Source organism: Cervus elaphus, chromosome 21, assembly GCF_910594005.1.
Source record: "Cervus elaphus chromosome 21, mCerEla1.1, whole genome shotgun sequence".
NCBI classification, from domain to species: Eukaryota; Metazoa; Chordata; class Mammalia; order Artiodactyla; family Cervidae; genus Cervus; species Cervus elaphus.
In genome coordinates this window covers 70773688-70792704 of record NC_057835.1, presented here as the reverse complement: position 1 = coordinate 70792704, position 19017 = coordinate 70773688, and the positions used below count along the sequence as shown (strand labels likewise).

The window sequence follows — 19017 nt, the reverse complement described above, 5'->3', positions numbered from 1 at the left end:
CACTAATGAGCCGCTGTAGGCGGGGAAGATCTGTAGTCATTGGACCACTAATCGAGAGTGGAGGAGGGATCTGACCTGTGCAGAATGACTCTCAAACTAGGAAAGAGAGGTGATTCATTTTGTGCATCTAGGCATAAGTTTGGGTGGGGCAGTTCAAACAATGGCAGGGCGAAGGAAGAACTGGCTCTCCTTAGGGACCGGGGGAAGAACAGAAAACAGAGTCAACTAGTGGAAAACGCTGAGTAAGGGGAACAGCTCTTCCCTAGGCCGATTCCCACGGCAACAGCAACCTCCAACCCCGGCGCTCACAGCTTAGGAGCAAAGTGGAGGGGAAATCGGTCGTTGGGGCAGGATACACAAACATTCACGGTGCCGTTCGTCTGTGCCAGGCGCTCTCATGGGTGTTACCTCATTTAATCTTCACAGCAGTTCCACAAAGTCATAGCACCTCCATTTTGCACCTGAAGAAACTGACACTCGGGGAGGTCAAGTCACCAAGCAGGACCTTGGGCAGAGCCAGCGCTGACACTGCGTCTGTCTGAGTCCCAGGCCTGAGTTCTTCCCCAGGGAAGAGCCTACTTCTTTTCAGGTTCTTTTTAGCTGCTCCAGAGCCACCATCTGCTCTGAAGTTGCTCATCTCACCCTGCCGCTGACCATACTTCAGCTCAGTTAAGTCGCTCAGTCGTGTCTGACTCTGCGACCCCATGGACTGCAGCACGTCAGGCACCCTGTCCATCACCAACCCCTGGAGTTTACTCAAACTCATGTCCATTGACTTGGGAATGCCATTCAACCATCTCATCCTCTGTCGTCCCCTTCTCCTCCCACCTTCAATCTTTCCCAGCATCAGGGTCTTTTCAAATGAGTCAGCTCTTCGCATCAGGTAGCCAAAGTATTGGAGTATCAGCTTCAACATCAGTCCTTCTAATGAATATTCAGGACTGATTTCCTTTAGGATGGACTGGTTGGATCTCCTTGCAGTCCAAGGGACTCTCAAGAGTCTTCTCCAACACCACAGTTCAAAAGCATCAATTCTCTGGTGCTCAGCTTTCTTTATAGTCCAACTCTCACATCCATACATGACTACTGGAAAAACCATAGCCTTGACTAGGTGGACCTTTGTTGGCAAAGTAATGTCTCTGCTGTTTAATATGCTGTCTAGGTTGGTCATAACTTTCCTTCCAACGAGTAAGCATCTTTTAATTTCATGGCTGCAATCACCATCTGCAGTGATTTTAGAGCCCCCAAAAAATAAAGTCAGCCACTTAATATCAGAAGATACTAAGAATAAGTGGCAAGAATACACAGAAGAACTGTACAAAAAAGATCTTCATGACCCAGTTAATCATGATGGTGTGATCACTCACCTAGAGCCAGACATCCTGGAATGTGAAGTCAAGTGGACCTTAGGAAGCATCACTATGAACAAAGCTAGTGGAAGTGATGGAATCCCAGTTGAGCTCTTTCAAATCCTAAAAGATGATGCTGTGAAAGTGCTGCACTCAATATGTCAGCAAATTTGGAAAACAGCAGTGGCCACAGGACTGGAAAAGGTCAGTTTTCATTCCAATCCCAAAGAAAGGCAATGCCAAAGAATGCTCAAACTACTGCACAATTGTACTCATCTCACACGCTAGTAAAGTAATGCTCAAAATTCTCCAAGCCAGGCTTCAGCAATACGTGAACTGTGAACTTCCAGATATTCAAGCTGGTTTTAGAAAAGGCAGAGGAACCAGAGATCAAATTGCCAACATCCGCTGGATCATTGACAAAGCAAGAGAGTGCGAGAAAAACATCTATTTCTGCTTTATCGACTATGCCAAAGCCTTTGACTGACCATACTTGCTCATACACTGATGACAGCTCTAAGAACGCTGTGTTCAAAAATAAACTCAAAATGGATTAAAGATCTAAATGTAAGACCAGAAACTATAAAACTCCTAGAGGAGAACATAGGCAAAACACTCTCCAACATGAATCACAGCAGGATCCTCTATGACCCACCTCCCAGAATATTGGAAATAAAAGCAAAAATAAACAAATGGGACCTAATGAAACTTAAAACCTTTTGCACAACAAAGGAAACTATAAGCAAGGTGAAAAGACATCCCTCAGATTGGGAGAAAATAATAGCAAATGAAGCAACAGACAAAGGATTAATCTCAAAAATATACAAGCAACTCCTGAAGCTCAATTCCAGAAAAATAAATGACCCAATCAAAAAATGGGCCAAAGAACTAAACAGACATTTCTCCAAAGAAGACATACAGATGGCTAACAAACACATGAAAAGATGCTCAACATCACTCATTATCAGAGAAATGCAAATCAAAACCTCAATGAGGTACCATTACACGCCAGTCAGGATGGCTGCTATCCAAAAGTCTACAAGCAATAAATGCTGGAGAGGGTGTGGAGAAAAGGGAAGCCTCTTACACTGTTGGTGGGAGTGCAAACTAGTACAGCCACTATGAAGAACAGTGTGGAGATTCCTTAAAAAACTGGAAATAGAACTGCCATATGACCCAGCAATCCCACCCCTGGGCATACTCACTGAGGAAACCAGATCTGAAAGAGACACGTGCACCCCAATGTTCATCGCAGCACTGTTTATAATAGCCAGGACATGGAAGCAACCTAGATGCCCATCAGCAGATGAATGGATAAAGAAGCTGTGGTACATATACACCATGGAATATTACTCAGCCATTAAAAAGAATTCATTTGAATCAGTTCTAATGAGATGGATGAAACTGGAGCCCATTATACAGAGTGAAGTAAGCCAGAAAGATAAAGAACATTACAGCATACTAACACATATATATGGAATTTAGAAAGAAGGTAACGATAACCCTATATGCAAAACGGAAAAAGAGACACAGAAATACAGAACAGACTTTTGGACTCTGTGGGAGAAGGCGAGGGTGGGATGTTTCGAGAGAACAGCATCAAAACATGTATATTATCTAGGGTGAAACAGATCACCAGCCCAGGTTGGATACATGAGACAAGTGCTCGGGCCTGGTGTACTGGGATGACCCAGAGGAATCGGGTGGAGAGGGAGGTGGAAGGGGGGATCGGGATGGGGAATACATGTAAATAAATCCATGGCTGATTCATGTCAATGTATGACAAAAACCACTACAATATTGTAAAGTAATTAGCCTCCAACTAATAAAAATAAATGAAAAAAAAAAGAATGTTAAAAAAAAAAAAAGAACGCTGTGTTATCTGGCAGTGGGCAGGGAGCTGGGGCCTAGATTTTGAGTCAGAAAACCCTGAATTTGAGTCCTGACTCTGCTAACTTGGGGCCCTGTGGGCTAACCTTATTAAGCCTCAACTTTCATTTCTGTAAAGTGGGAATAATGATACTAAAGTCCTAGAGTTGTTGTGAGAATTCTATGTAAATATAATGAGACGCTCAATGCTTGGCACATTGTCAATGCTTAATAAATGATGGCTATTAAAGTACATTAGCATGAGCCTAAACTGTGGTTCTCAGGCTTGGCTACACATCAGAATCACCTGGGGAGCTCTGGAAACACGGAGGCCTGGGATGGCTCCACCCCTAGAGATTCTGGTTTCATAGGTCCAAGATGCAGTCTGGGGTTGGGAGTTTTATAGACTCACCAGGTGATTTTCCTGTGGTTCTCAAGACTTCGGAGCATGCTTTAAGATCACCTGGAGGACGTGTTGAACCACAGTTGGTTGGGCCCCATCCCCAGCTTCTATGTCTGAAATCTTAAATCTTTTAGACAACCTCCAAGCTTTCCAGCTTCCTTAATGAATATAACATTTTTATTGACTCGCTATTTTGTGCAGTTTTATCGATTGGGTATTTTGTGCAGACTTTATATTACAGGTAGTGTATCTTATTTAATCCTCACAACAATCCTATAAGTATTTTTCATTTTACAAATGAGTCATGTGAGGGACTTTCCCTGGTGGTCTGGTGGTTAAGACTCTGCGTTTCCACTGTGGAGGCAGGGGTTTCATCCTGGTCAGGGAAATAAGATACCACATGGCGCCAAGCAGCCAAGAAAGGCCCACGAAACAGACAAAAGCAAGTGAGGAACCTGAGTCTCTGAGTCTTCGAGAGGGTTGGGTGCTTTGTTCAAGACCCCAAGCTGCTAGGTGGACAAAGACAGTTTGGACTCTTGACAGCACCCTCTTTTTTTTTTTTTTAAATAATTCTATTTATTTATTTGGCTGCATTATTTTAGTTGCAACACATGGGACCCTTGTTCCACCATGGGACCTTTCGTTATGGCTTCAGTTTCTCTATAGTTGTGGTTCAAGGGCTTAGTCATCCCGTGGCATGTGGGATCTTGGTTCCCTGACCAGGGATCAAACTGACAGCCCCCTGCATTGCAGGGCAGATTCTTTTTTTTTTTTCTTAATATTTTTAAATAATCTATTTATTTTGGCTGCTCTGGGTCTTTGTTGCTATGCATGGACTTTCTCTAATTGTGGAATCTTCTGAGACCTGGGATCGAACCTGCGTCCCCTGAAGTGGCAGGTGGATTCCTAGCCACTGCACCACCAGAGACGACCCTCATCTGTGATTTTTCTGATGTTGTTGCTCAGTATTTGGGTTTATTTGTCATTACATTTTTACTTGTTTCCACATTATCCAACCCACTATAGTAGTTAGGCGGTAGGACAGGGACAAAAAGGATCCTAGAGCTGAGCCAAGAAAGGAAGGGTGGAGTTCCCTGGAGGTCTAGTGGCTAGGATTCGCTGCTTTCACTGCCATGGCCTGAGTTCAATCCCTGGTCAGGAAACTGTCCCACAAGCTGTATGGCCAAAATTAAAAAAAAAAAAAAAGAAGGGGCTTAGTTGTTATGTAAGGCTCTGCCCTCTGTCTCTGCCCTTCACAACTGATGGTATCACCAAGGAATGTGATCTGGGAGTGGATTCGTCTTAGATGCTCCAAAGGAGGAAAGGGGAATCAGGCCACACCTGCAAAGGAGGCCACATAGTGGCAGGGCGGATTCTTCACCCCTGGACCACCAGGAGGTCCCTGCATCCTTTTAATCAAGACCCCGTAGACCCCCTTTTCCTCCTAATGCAACTCTCCTTCAGTCTTACTGAGAATCGCAAGCCTTGGCCTCCTGTCTCTCCCAGTCTCTCAGGCATCATCCTTCGTTCTCTTTATTCTCCAACCAAGGATGGAGCCTCAGGATCTGCATTTCTAACACGTTCCCAAGGTGACAGTGATGCTGCTGGTCTGGGGGACCACATGGTGAGAACCACTGGCCTAGAGGAAGTGGAGAGGAGACTGAAAGGTGGGAAAGCACTTGCTTTAAAATCCTGCACCCAGGAATAGTGGCCAGGTCTCTGGAGATTCACAGACCATTTGCTTCCAAGAACAGCAACAGGGTCCGAGCCTGGGGTTCCTCACCTGCTGAATGAGACTGTTCAGAGTTGTTGGGAGATGTGCTTAAAAGTGCCTGGGCACGCTCCCCTGGGGGTGCAGAGGTGAAGAATCCAACTGCCAGTGCACGGGTTTCGAGTTCGGTCCCTGGTCCAGGAAGATCCCACGTGCAGTGGGGCAGCTAAGCCCGTGCCCCACAGTGACTGAGCCCATGAGCCCAGAGCCTGTGCTCCACAACCAGAGACGTCACCGAAATGCAAAGCTGCAACTAGGGAGGGGCCCCCACTCACCACAACCAGAGAAAGCCCGAGCACAGCATCGAAGATCCAGGGCAGTCGAAAACTAATTCATTTTCATTCAAAAAAGTGCCCAGGATCTGTGTCACTGAGTGGGCAGCCAACATCTAATCTTACTCTCAGCAGAATAGCTACCTTTGCCTTAAGACCTAAGAGAACAGGTAGTCCCATTAGGAAAGGAACATTCTCACAAATTCTTTACACCTGGCTAGACAAAACTGCCCGCCCTCTGCACAGCTGTTCCTCCATGGCCCCACGCAGGGAGTTGAGTGCCACGGCTTTCTTGCTTTCAGGTTCTGCACAACAAGGCATTATCCCTCTCTGGAATATCTGCAATTTAAAAGAAGCTGATCTTAGGATAGAACTAATAAAAATGCCTTTCAGCGGGGAGAAAGACAGCTGAGTTAGAAGCTATGGAGCTACCACCTTCCAGGTCCTTCTCCCTGTTCAATTTCCTTGTTAATTTAACAGCACTCTAGGGTCTAGACACGGGCTGACCCGGTCTGAGTAGAGTTTTAGCACGGTCACTGGAGTGGGTGGAGGATAGATTTAAGAGGGAAACTCTGGAGCCAGTGAGACCTGCTCAGATGGTTTGAACAAGGCAAGAAGAGACAGCCTGGGAGCGGAGGCGCTGGGCGTGTGACTTTAAGGAACAAGAATCTTCTGGCTTTGTGATGCATTGAGTATGGAGGCTGATGGGGAAGAAGAAGTCTAACACGATGCAGGATTCTGACTCCTGGATGGGAGTTTAGAAAGAGGAGTGGATTTACAGGTAGAGAAAAGAATACTTGGTTTGGGAGACGTGCAATTGTTTTCATGTGTTTGGAACAGCTGAGTAGAGGTATCAAGTAGTTAACAGCTATTGATCAAAACAGATACTGGGGGGACTTCCCCCGGCAGTCCAGTGGATAAGAATCTGCCTTGCAATGCAAGAGACATGGGTTCGATCCCTGGTCCGGGAACTAAGACCCCACGTGCCTCAGAGCAATTAAGTCCATGCACTGCAACTACAGAGGCTGGGCACCACCATGAAAGATCCCGCATGAAGCAACTAAGACTGGATGCAGCCAAATAAATAAATAAGCATTTAAAAAATAGATACTGTGGGAAAAAAAATAGATACTGTGATGAGTGCTTCACAAGCCTTATTACTTGAGTCTTTTGGAGACATGCTTCACTTTCAGAGAGGCAAAGAATTCATTGATAAGCTAAAGAGTGTTAAGGTGGGTGATAGAATTGAGGATGCTAGCACTGGGAGAAGAGGGCTGCTCTGAGGGCCTGGGACTTGGGAGTGGAGCTGGAGCCCAGGCCACACAGGAGAAGGAAGGTGGGAAGTGGGCATTCAGAGACGAGAAATCTGCCAAGGCCACCAGGATGCCCAGAGAGGTAGGAGGAAGACAAGGGGAGATGGCTCTCTGAAAAGCCACGCAAAAGGAAGTGATGCAGGAAGTGAAGGGACAATGCCAGGTGGGAGAAAGGGCAGAGATGCGGTGGTGGGACTTACCAGCTTCCCGTGCTGATCGTCGCCAGGGTAAGTTTCATCACACTGTGGGGACCTGAAGCCAGGGGATTATTGTGGGGTTGCAAGGACACAGAAGAAAGGAAGAGGAGAAAGATACTCATTTCTTTTTTGAGGCAGGGTGACAGAAGAGGAAAAAGCAAAGGCTCTATCTAGATGAAAGTCCAAGAAAAGCTTTTCTTAATGAGGGGGCAAACTGTATTATCAGTTTTAAAATATGTATGTATCTTTGTAACCACCTAAACTTTTATATTATGAAGTCATTCAAACATACAGAAAAGTGTAATGATATAACGAACCTCCTCGTCCAGACATTTTATTTTCTTGGGCTCCAAAATCACTGTGGATGGTGACTGCGGCCACAAAATTGAAAGATGCTTGCTCCTTGGAAAAGCTGGGATGACAGCATTATGGAGGTTCCTTAAAAAACTGGGAATAGAACTGCCATATGACCCAGCAATCCCACTGCTGGGCAGACACCCTGAGGAAACCAGAACTGAAAGAGACGCGTGTATCCCAATGTTCATCGCAGCACTGTTTACAATAGTTAAGACATGGCAATGACCTGATGTCCATCGGCAGATGAATGGATAAGGAAGTTGTGATACATATATCCAGCAGATTATTACTTAGCTATAAAAAGGAATGCATTTGAGTCAGTTCTAATGAGGTGGATGAACCCAGAGCCTATTACACAGAGTGAAGTAAGTCAGAAAGAGAAAGACAAATACTGTATATTAACGCATATATATGGAATTTAGAGAGACGGTACCAACAATCCTACATGTAGGGCAGTAAAGAAGACACAGATATAAAGAACAGACTTTTGGACTCAGTGGAGAAGGCGAGGGTGTGATGACTTGAGAGAATAGCATTGAAACATTTATATTACCACAAAGAAAATAGATGACCAGAGCAAGTTTGATGCATGAAGCAGGGCACCCAAAGCCAGTGCTCTGGGACAACGCAGAGGGATGGGGTGGAGAGGGAGGTGGGAGGGAGGTCCAGGATGGGGGGACACATGTGTACCTGAGCCTGATTCACATTGATGTATGGCAAAAACCACCACAATATTATAAAGTAATTATCCCCCAATTAATATAAATAAATTAATTTGAAAAAAGAAAAGCTAGACAGCATATTAAAAAGCAGAGACATTACTGTGCCAACCGCATTGCAGGTGGATTCTTTACCAGCTGAACCACCAGGGAAGGCCACGAAAACTGAATTGGGTAGCCTATCCCTTCTCCAGGGGATCTTCCCGACTCAGGGATCGAACCTGGGTCTCCTGCATCGCAGGCGGGGTCTCAGCAACTGAGCTATGAGGGAAGCATCTGAGGGCTTCCCTGGTGACTCAGATGGTAAAGCGTCTGCCTGCAAATTCAGGAGACCTGGGTTCAATCCCTGGATCAGGAAGATCCTCTGGAGAAAGAAATGGCAACCCACTCCAGTACTCTTGCCTGGAAAAGTCCATGGACAGAGAAACCTGGTGGGCTACAGTCCATGGGGTCCCAAAGAGTTGGACAAGACTGAGCGACTTCACTTTCACTTTCAGTCACTGTAAGAAAAAAAACAATCAGAAACATTTTAAGTAAAAGAGAAATCTTCAAATCTTAGAAATTAAAGATAAACACTCTTAACGGTTTCACATACTTCATCCTCCTAATCTTCATTTTTTTTTCTCCTAATCTTTAGAAAATTATAAAATTATATTATACATATATACCTTTTGTAACCTGTGTTCTTTTTCTTTTATCAATAGATTTTTGCCTTATGTCTATACATAGAAAGTTATACTGTTTCTATGCTGTATCAAATTTCTAAAATTTTATTATTAAAAACAATCTATGATAATATTGTAAATCAACTGTACTTCAATTTTTAAAATCCTTTGAATTATCATTAAAAATATTTGTGATGAGCAATCTTTCTCTCCTTGCAACATTCATATTTAAACATTTAGTAAATAATTAAAGTACAATTACTGGTTCAAATGTTCACCCTCTTCACCCCCCCCAAAAAATTCAGTATTTCAAAATGTTACTCCAGAAAAGCTCTACTACTTACACTCATGCAATGGTGGCTTGTCTGTTTTCTACTAATCATTTCATAAGTACCTACTACTTTCTCTGTTGTGCAGATCTGCACGGATTCTCCTTGGCCACCTTGAGTTTGGTAACCTTACACTATTACAGGCAGTTACCCTCTTCTACTTCTTTTGCAGTTGGTGTTGTTCAGTCGCTAAATCATGTCGCTTTGCAACCCCAAGAACTGCTGCACGCCAGGCTTCCCTGTCCTCCACTATCTCCCAGAGTTTGCTCAAATTCATGTCCCCTGAGTCAGTGATGACATCCAACCATCTCATCCTCTGCTGACCCTTCTCCTCCTGCCCTCAATCTTTCCCAGCATCAGGGCCTTTTCCAATGAGTCAGCTCTTGGCATCAGGTGGCCAAAGTATTGGAACGTTAGCTTCTGCATCAGTCCTTCCAATGAATATTCAGGGTTGATTTTCTTTAGGATGGACTGGTTTGATCTCCTTGCAGTCCAAGGGGCTCTAAAGAGTCTTTTCCAGCACCACAACTAGAAAGCATCAATTCTTTAGCACACAACCCTATTTATAGTCCAACTGTCACATCCATACATGACTACTGGAAAAACTACTCGTTCTTTAGCACACTTTATAAACTTCTGGCTTAAAATAATATTTCTGCCATTGAAACATACGTTTGAGTTATATCACTTTTTCTTGTCCATGATTTTGTTAATTTGAATTTTCCTTTTATTAACTGAGCTAGTAGTTTCAGAATTCTTTCCAAACCATACTGTTCGGCATCAATTATATAAAGGCAAAAAAAAAAAAAAATAGAATTGATAGGCAAACCAATATAGTTCTTTAAAAATTAAGATTCATTTTTCAAATCCCTAATTAATCCCTAATATAAAATATGGCAAAATGTTAAGGTACGGCTGGAGTGTAAGTGAAACAGATACTTTGTTTCTCTCATCTTTAGCAGAGAATTCATCATTAATTTCTTAAAAATTTTTAATGATGTTTTATTTATTTATTTCTGGCTGCCCTGGGTCTTGATTGCTGCGCTCGGGCTGTCTCTAGCTGCGCTGAGCAGGGCCACTCCTGGTGCACGGGTTTCTCACTGTGGCAGCTTCTCTTGCAGTGGAGCAGAGGCTGTAAGCGCTTGGCCTCAGTCATCGTGGTGCACACGGTTAGTTGCCCCGAAGCATGTGGCGTGGGCCAGGGGTCAAACTCAAGTCCGCTGCACTGGCAGGTAGATTCTTTAACCACTGGGCAACCAGGGAAGCCCCTATGAATATTTTAAGAAATTATTTAAGAGCAAAGAGGTTTTCTTCTAAATACTTATTATCTGATAAGTACCTTGTATTTTGTTGTGTTCTTGTTGAGAAAGCTGGTATTTTCATGGCTTTATGACTTGGGTTTTATTTAAGAGACTATATGTATACATACCCATGCACACACATTACACATACATGTATGCATATATTTATTTCAAAAGACACTGTACTAAAATCATATTTAAATTTTTGTTTTGTCACCGTCTAGAATATCAACTGGGGCTTCCCCGGTGACTCAGTGGTAACGAATCTGCCTGCAATGTAGGAGCCACTGGTTCGATCCCTGAGTCAGGAATATTCCCTGGAGGAGGGCATGGCAACCCACTCCAGTATTCTTTCCTGGAGAATCCCATGGACAGAGGAGCCTGGCAGGCTACAGTCCCTAGGGTCACATAGAGTCAGACACGACTGAAGTGATTTAACACACAAGAATATCACATATAGAGATAAAATCTTGAGCTATTAACTGTATCTTTGTCCTGTAATACAAGATCACATTCCATGAATCTCACAACTACACTTGCAGAGAATGTATTCCCCATATTCTACCAGTAAGATCTTTCCACATGAAAGTTTACAGTGAGTTTTCCAGTTCTGTAATTTCTTTAACTTTTCCAGTATGAGGAGAGTGCCATATTAACTTTTCACGTATACTGTCCTATCATGATTCCTTTTTATCTTTCACTCTGCCAGATTTCAAGTGGGCTGGGTGGCTCTGTGATCGGGCCCATCCAGGCAGTGGAAACAACTTGTGCTAAGGAAGCGAGGTACCAGACCACACACTGGGGTACCTAAATGGTTTGGTGGGGCTAGAGGATAAAGCGTAAAGGAAGGCGAGGAGATGGCCAAGAGAATGAGGAGAAAAAGGAGGCCAAGGCCTCAGGAAGATCAAAGAACCGTTGCCTTAGGAGGAAAAGAGGCCTGGTAGAGTCTTGATTTAAGAAGATGTGCTTGGGAGCCTAAACTGGCTCTATTCACGCAGAAGCTGTGGGACCTTGAACAAGTCACCCACCCTCTCTGAGCTTCAGATTCCTCATCTGTGCATGCGTGCTAAGCCAGGCTCCTCTGTCCATGGGGATTCTCCAGGAAAGAATCCTGGAGTGTTATTGTCATTCCCTCCTCCAGGGGATCTTCCCAACTTAGGGATTGAACAGTGTCTCTTATGTCTCCTGCATTGGCAGTTAGGTTCTTTACCACTAGTGCCACCTGGCAAATTCTCACCTGTAAGTGGAAAAACAATCATAGGGTGGTCATGAGGATTAAATGAAATGTACTCCCTATAAAGCAGTTAACATAATGTCCACAGTAGCTGATCAATAAAAATGTTATTTTCATTAAGGAAGCTGGAAAGCTTGGAGATTGTCTAAGGTTTAAGATTTCAGATGCAGAATTATTCTTTTTTTTTCTCTTTGACCACACTGTGCGGCATGTGGGATCTTCGTTCTCTGACCAGGGATCAAACCCACGACCCGTGCAGTGGAAGCAAAGAGTCTTAACCACTGGACTGCCAGGGAAGTCCCAGAATTATCCTTAAGTATACGTAATTGTTTCCTACACACAAGTGTTTCCTAATTTTATTTCTTAAGGAAATTTCCATATTATTACATCACTTGCCCATTATACATGTATTCACACTGCATTTTAATTATTTGCTTCCCTAACATAAACCAGGGACTCTGAAAGCTGGGGTGGGCCTGATCTTGGTTATGTTCTCAGTGCACCAGGCATTTTGTCAGCCCACTGCATTTGTTGAATTGATTTTGGAAATCATTCCCACAGAGGCAGATGACTGAGGTAAAGGAGAAAGATCTCCAGGAGGGAACTTTGGGTCAGGAACTACACACTTTGCTAGAGACTAGTAGTCTACAGATTTGATTTCTCTTCTCATTAACTGTACACTTACAAGTCTCACAGAAACATATTTTCACAATGTTGCCATCTGTTGTGTTCATTACTTGGCTTCTTGCTGCCTGTTTATAAAATTGATAATAAGCACAGTGGTGATTTATCAAAAATTTAAAAAGAGCAAACCTCTGCTGCCTTATTGTTTACGCAGGCAGAGACAGCTGCCCCCTGTAAAGTCAGACCTTCCAGCCTGGGGAAGCGCTAATAGAAAAAGCAGCCAATTAGAAGTAACAGCTGGGCTCCCAAGCTGCCTTTGCTGCTTACTACCTGTGTGAATTGAAGGAATCAGTGAATCTACCCAAATCTCACTTGTCTCAACTGCAAAATGAAAATAATCCTTGTCCTACCCTTTTTCTTTTTAACAGGTTTGAGCACTTGGAAAGATTGACAGCAGGAGGAGAAGGAGGCGACAGAGGATGAGAGGATTGGATGGCATCACCAACTCAATGGACATGAGTTTGAGCAAGCTCTGGGAGTTAGTGAAGGACAGGGAAGCCTGGCGTGCTGCAGTCCATGGGGTCACAGAGTCGGACACAACTGAGCAACTGAACAACAAAAAACATGCAATATTGCATGTGAAATCCTTGAATACTGCAAACGTTCATAGCCGCTCAGTTGTGTCTGACTTTGCAACCCCACGGCCCACCAGGCTCCACTGTCCACCTGATTTTCCAGGCAAGAATGCTGGAGTAGATTGCCATTTTCTCCTCCAGTTCTTCCCCACCCAGAGATCGAAGCGTCTCTTCCCAAGTCTCCTGCCTTGCAGGCAGATTCTTCTATTGATGAGCTGCTGGGAAGCTCCTGAATACTGCAAAGTTCTCTTTTATTTAAATGCAAGACAGTGTTATCACACAGTCACTACAGCCTGGTTTTTAAGCTCTTTCTAAAATAGTGCTACTAATAATGCTGTGAAAATGCTTCAGCTCAACATTGGATGCTGCGACATATATTGAGAGCAGTTTACTAACTGGCTGCCATATCCAGTGCGGCATAATATTCGCAAAAAGTAAGTGTTTGATAAATACGTACTGAATGAAAGACAGAAGGAGTAAGGCTGGGCAAGTAGGTACGAAGAGTAGGTTTCTGGCTTTAAACTGCATGAAAGCAGGCCGAGTAGCTGTGAAGGAAGCAGACCGATCCCCTTAGGTGATTTTTTTTTTTTGCTGCATTGCTCTGCTTGGGTGATCTTTGCTCCCTGACTAGGGATTGAACCACGCCCTCAGCAAAGAAGGTGCAGAGTCCTAACCACTGGACCACCAGGGAATTCCTACCTTAGGCTTTTTAGGCAGGATTTCCAGAGTGAGCAGAGGTTTTTGTGGCAGACAACGATGAAACTATTTCCTTTCTCTGTTTTGTTCCCACTGAAGCCGTCTCCTCTGTGCCTTTGACTAATCCAAGGAGGCAGGAACAGGCATAAAGGAGAGAGGTTGAATTAGCATTTTTTTTTCCCTGAAAATAGTTAGTGAAACACCGTCAGTTAACAATATTTAACAACAATTAAGAATGGACCAGTACTGCCCTTACCACCCATATCTAGACTGCTACCTCTCCTGGGTCTCCCAGCCTAGGGAAATGCTGACTGCTTCCAACCTCACACTTTCCCTTCCTCATACCTCTGCTCTGACACCAATAATCTTTCCTTCCAACTGCCTGCTCAAGCCTTAAAACTTCTTTCAAAGATTTCAAAGAATTACTTACTGGATCAAGTATTTATTGTGTTCACTGACTATGTACAATGCGTAAGGATGAAGGGAGTCCATAGTCTAATTCTAGTAGAAGAAGAAATACATATGGACACATTGTTTTAATGCTGTATGATAAGAACTTCTTATACAACAGCTTTATTGACATACAATTCACACACCATAAAATTCTTACTTTCACAGGGTACAGTCCAGTGGTTTTCAGCATAGCAGAGTTGTGAAGTGCACATCACACTTTAAAGTTAGAACATTTCGTTACCCCCAAAGAAACTCCATGTCTATTAGCAGGAATCCCCGATTCCCCTCTCCCTCCCAGCTCCTGGCAACCACTAAACCACCACTTTCTGTGTCTATGGATTTGTCTGTTCTGGCCATTTCATGCAAATGGAAATATATACCATACAGCCTCTTGTGACCGGCTTCTTTTACTTACTGTAATGTTTTCAAGTTTCACCCACGTTTACAAGCATGTATCAGTACTCCAGTCTTCTTTATAGCTGAATAATGCTTCATAGCAGAAATATACCATATTTCTTACAGTTAGGTCTATGATCCATTTTGAGTTAGCTTTGGCTACAATATAATGCAAGAATCTAACTTCATTCTTTTGCATATGGCCATCCCATTGTCTTAGAACCACTTTTGAAAAGACTATCTTTTCCTTATTAAGTGGTCTTGACACGCTTGCAGAAGATCAATTAAGTGTAAGATTAAGAGCTTTTTTAAAAAATTTATTGAGGTATAGTTCATTTACAATGTGTTAAATTCTAAATTTTTTTGAGCAAAGTGATTTAGTTATACATATTTATACATTCTTTTTCACATTCTTTTCCATTATGGTTTATCACAGGATATTGAATACAGTTGGATCTTATTGTTTATCCATTCTGTGTATAATAGTTGCATCTGCTAATCCCAAACTCTCAATCCTTTCCTCTCCACACCCCTCCCCCCTGTCAACCACAAATCTGTTCTCTATGTAAGTCTGTTTCTGTTTCATAAATAAAAAGCTCATTTGTGTCATATTTTAGATTCCACCTATAAGTGTTATTATATATTTGTCTTTTTCTGTCTGGTTTATTTCACTTAGTACGATAATCTCTAGGTCATTTGCTATTGCAAATGGTATTACATCATTCTTTTTTATGGCTGAGTAGTAGTCCACTGGATATATGTACCACATCTTTATCCATTCATCTGTAGATAGACATATAGGTGGCTTCCATGTCTTGGCTATTGTAAATAATGCTGCCATAAACATAGGGGTACATGTATTTTTTCAAATTATCATTTTCTCCAGCTATCTGCCCAAGTAGTGGCATTGCAGAATCATATGGCAACTAAGAATTTTTTTTGATTCTCAACTGTACTCTATTGATCTATATGTCTATCCATATACTACATTGTCTTGGTTACTATAGCTTAGTAGTAAGTTTTGAAATTAGGAAGTGAGAGTACTCAAACTATTTTCTTCTTTTTCAAAATTCTTTTAACTATTCTGGTTCCTTCAGCTTTTAATATGAATTATAGGATCAGGCTGTCATTTTCTGCAAAAAATAAGGCCACTGGGATTTTGATTGGGATTTAATCCATATATCAATTTGAGAAGTTCTATCATCTTAACAACATTAAGTCTTCCAGTCTATAAACATGGGATGACTTACCGTTTAGGTCTTCTTTAATTTCTTCCAACAATGCTTTGTAGTTTCCAGTGTACTCATGTTACGCTTTTGTTAAGCTCATTTCTAATTATTTTATTCCTTGTGATGAGACTGTGAATAAAACTGCTTTTTAATTTCATTTATGGGCCATTCATTGCTACTGTGTAAAAATACGATTATTTTTAGTATATGAGCTGCTGAAGTGGGCACCACAATTGATTTTTGTACATTAACCTTGTATCCTGTAAGCCTGACAGTATTTTAATTCAATATTTTTATGTGGGGATTCCTTTTGATATTCTGTTATATCATGTCATCTGTGAATTGTTTTATATCTTCTTTTTCTTCCTGGATGCCTTTTATTTTCTTTTCTAATTACTTGGGCTAGATCTTTCCAGTTTAATGTTGAATAGAAATGGCAAGAGCAGACATTCCAGTCTTGTTCCTAATCTTAAGGAGAAAGTATCCTGTTTTTCACCATTAAATGTGAGGTTAGCTGTGGGTTTTTCATAGATGCTGTTGATCAAGTTGAGGAAGTTTCCTTCTGTTCCTAGTTTCTTGAGAATTTTTATCGTAAAACGGGCTTCCCTGGTGGCTCAGACGGTAAAGAATCTGCCTGTGATGTGGGAGACCCAGGTTCAATTCCTGAGTCGGGAAGATCCCCTGAAGAAGGAAATGGCTACCCACTCCAGTATTCTTGCCTGGAGAATTCCATGGACAGAGGAGCCTGGTGGTCATAAAAGGGTGTTTGTGGTGGTATAGTCGCTAAGTCGTGTCCAACTCTTGCGACCCTATGGAGTAGCCTGCCAGGCTCCTCCATCCATGGGATTCTCCAGGCAAGAATACTGAAGTGGGTTGCCATTTCCTTCTCCAGGGGAGCTTCCTGACCCAGGAATCGAACCCAAGTCTCCTGCATTGCAGGCAGAGTCTTTACCAACTGAACTAAGAGGGAAACCCTAATGAAGGGAAAGTCGCTCAGTCGTGTCTGATTCTTTGCGACTCCATTGACTATACAGACTATACTGCATGGACTATACAGAATTCTCCAGGCCAGATACTGGAGTAGGTAGTCTTTCCTTTCTCCAAGGGGTTTCCCTGGCAGCTCAGCTGGTAAAGAATTGGCCTGCAATGCTGGAGGCCTGGGTTTGATCCCTGGGTTGGGAAGACCCCCTGGAGAAAAGAAAAGGGTGTTGGAGTCTTTCAAATGCTTTTCCTGTGTTAATTGTGATGATCATATGGTTCTCAGCCTTTATTCTATTCATTTGGTGACTAACACTGACTTTTATATATTGAGGCAACCTTACATTCCTGGGATAAATTCCTCTTGATCATAGTGTATAGTTGCTTAACATGTTGCTGGATGCAGTTTGCTTTGTTTTTTATATTCATAAGAGATATTGGTCTGTAGCTTTGTTTTCTTGTGATATCTTTGTCTGACTTTGGTATTAGGGTAATACTGGTATTACCAGTCAGAAAGTATTCCCTTTTTTTCATTTTTGGGAGAGTTTGTGAAGTATTAGTGTCTTTTTTCTTTCTTTCTTTTTTTAGTGTCTTCTTTAAATGTTTGGTAGAATCACCTGTGAACCATCTGGGTGGATAAGTTCTTAAATACTATGATAGGAAGCTTGGAGAATTTGGGGAGGCTGGAGGAGCAAGTGACCAACTTTGACTAGAAGAATGGAAGCTGGAAAAAGAGGAAATAGTAAGAGTTTTATTTCTATAGCTGGATGTTAGGGGTAAGGAGGATGAGAGGAAAGGGGCTGGAAAGACAAGCTGGAGACCAGGGAGCAGGACAGGAACGTGTGATCCGGACCCCCACCAGACATAACCTGCTACTTCTATCTGGTTGATGTTGCCATTGTTTTGAGGGCAGGGGGTGTAGGGAGGTTAGCTGAGGGCTTTTTACTAAAGTATAGAGCCACTGAGCAAGTGATGGTGGAAATTTAGCAAGCAGACTCTGTCCATAAAGATCACACTTCAAGGGGAAGAGAGAAGTTGCACTTGCCTGAGTGCTCAGTAAGGAAGATGGAGAGCTGAGAGAACAGGGAGCCCAAGCTGGAGGATGGAACAAGGTGAGGGTAGAAAGCAGGCTAGCCATGCTGGTGACCGAGGGGTTCAGAGGAGCGTTCCTGTTCACACCATCTGCTCCAGCGTCCTGGGGCTTTCTCTGGGCCAGGGCCATTCTCTCACAGAGTCCACACCTCACCAAGCTCTTTGAACTTTGCCTCTTTTATCGGATTTCAATCTCCTTAACAGCAGAGATCATGTCCTATGTGTCCATCATCTACAGAGAGATTCATTAAACTCAGAAGAATGCACCCAGCGACTTCCCTGGCAGTCCAGGGGTTAAGACTCCACACTTCCAACCAAGGAGTGCAGATTCAACCCTGTTCGGGGAACTAAGATTCCACGTGTTGTACAATACAGTGAAAAAAAAAAAAGAATTCATCCATTAAAATTTCTTTGGAAACATTTTTTTTTAAGGCTCACCAAAGGTCCACTTCCTATTCTTACTCTTGTTTCTCTTCAAAATGAACCTTTTCAAGTCCACCTCCCACCTTCTGCCCCACCACCAAAAGTGAAAGTGAAGTCGCTCAGTCGTGTCTGACTCTTCCAGACCCCATGGACTGTAGCCCACCAGGTTCCTCCGTCCATAGAATTTTTCCAGACAAGAATACTGGAGTGGGTTGCCATTTCCTTCTCCAGGAAATCTTCCCGACCCAGGGATTGAACACAGGTCTCCCGCATTGTAGCCAGACGCTTTACCCTCTGAGCCACCAGGGAAGTCTCACCACCAAAACCTTCTAAATTCTCAGTGTGTGAGGCACTGGTTCCAGACTCAGACTCCAGGGAAGCAAGCAGCAGCGTGTCACCCTCAGAGGTGGACTCCCAAGTGATAGCTCCATCCCCTAAGTTGCAGTGAAGAGCTCTCCACCAAAAATGTCTTTTCCCTACCAAAAGGGAAAACCTTAACCCAAACCAGCTACACAGACATCTCCAAGTCCCATCTAGAAACCCTGTCACAGTCTCAGAGGGAGCACGCTGCCTGGGTAGTCATGGACACGACAGGGAAAGAGCACTGGGTTGGGAGCCAGGAGACCTGAGCTCCTAGTTCAGTCCCTGCTGCTAATTAGCTGTGTCGCCTTGGTTGGGCAGGTCACTTAACTTCTTTGGCTGCTTGTGAAAC

The 19017-nt window shown here is 43.1% G+C and overlaps 1 protein-coding gene across 2 annotated transcripts in view; it reads right to left on the bottom strand.

Annotated features, from left to right (window-relative positions):
- LOC122679464 overlaps positions 1-19017 on the bottom strand; it is a 39212-nt gene that overhangs the window by 11296 nt on the left and 8899 nt on the right. The window contains exon 3 of one of the 2 annotated variants that reach the window (XM_043880198.1): positions 10282-10512. The exons of the other annotated variant lie outside the window; for it this stretch is intronic. The gene's annotated coding sequence lies outside the window, so the exon portion shown is untranslated. Of the gene's footprint in view, positions 1-10281; positions 10513-19017 lie in introns of those variants that run through there. 2 annotated transcript variants of the gene reach the window in all.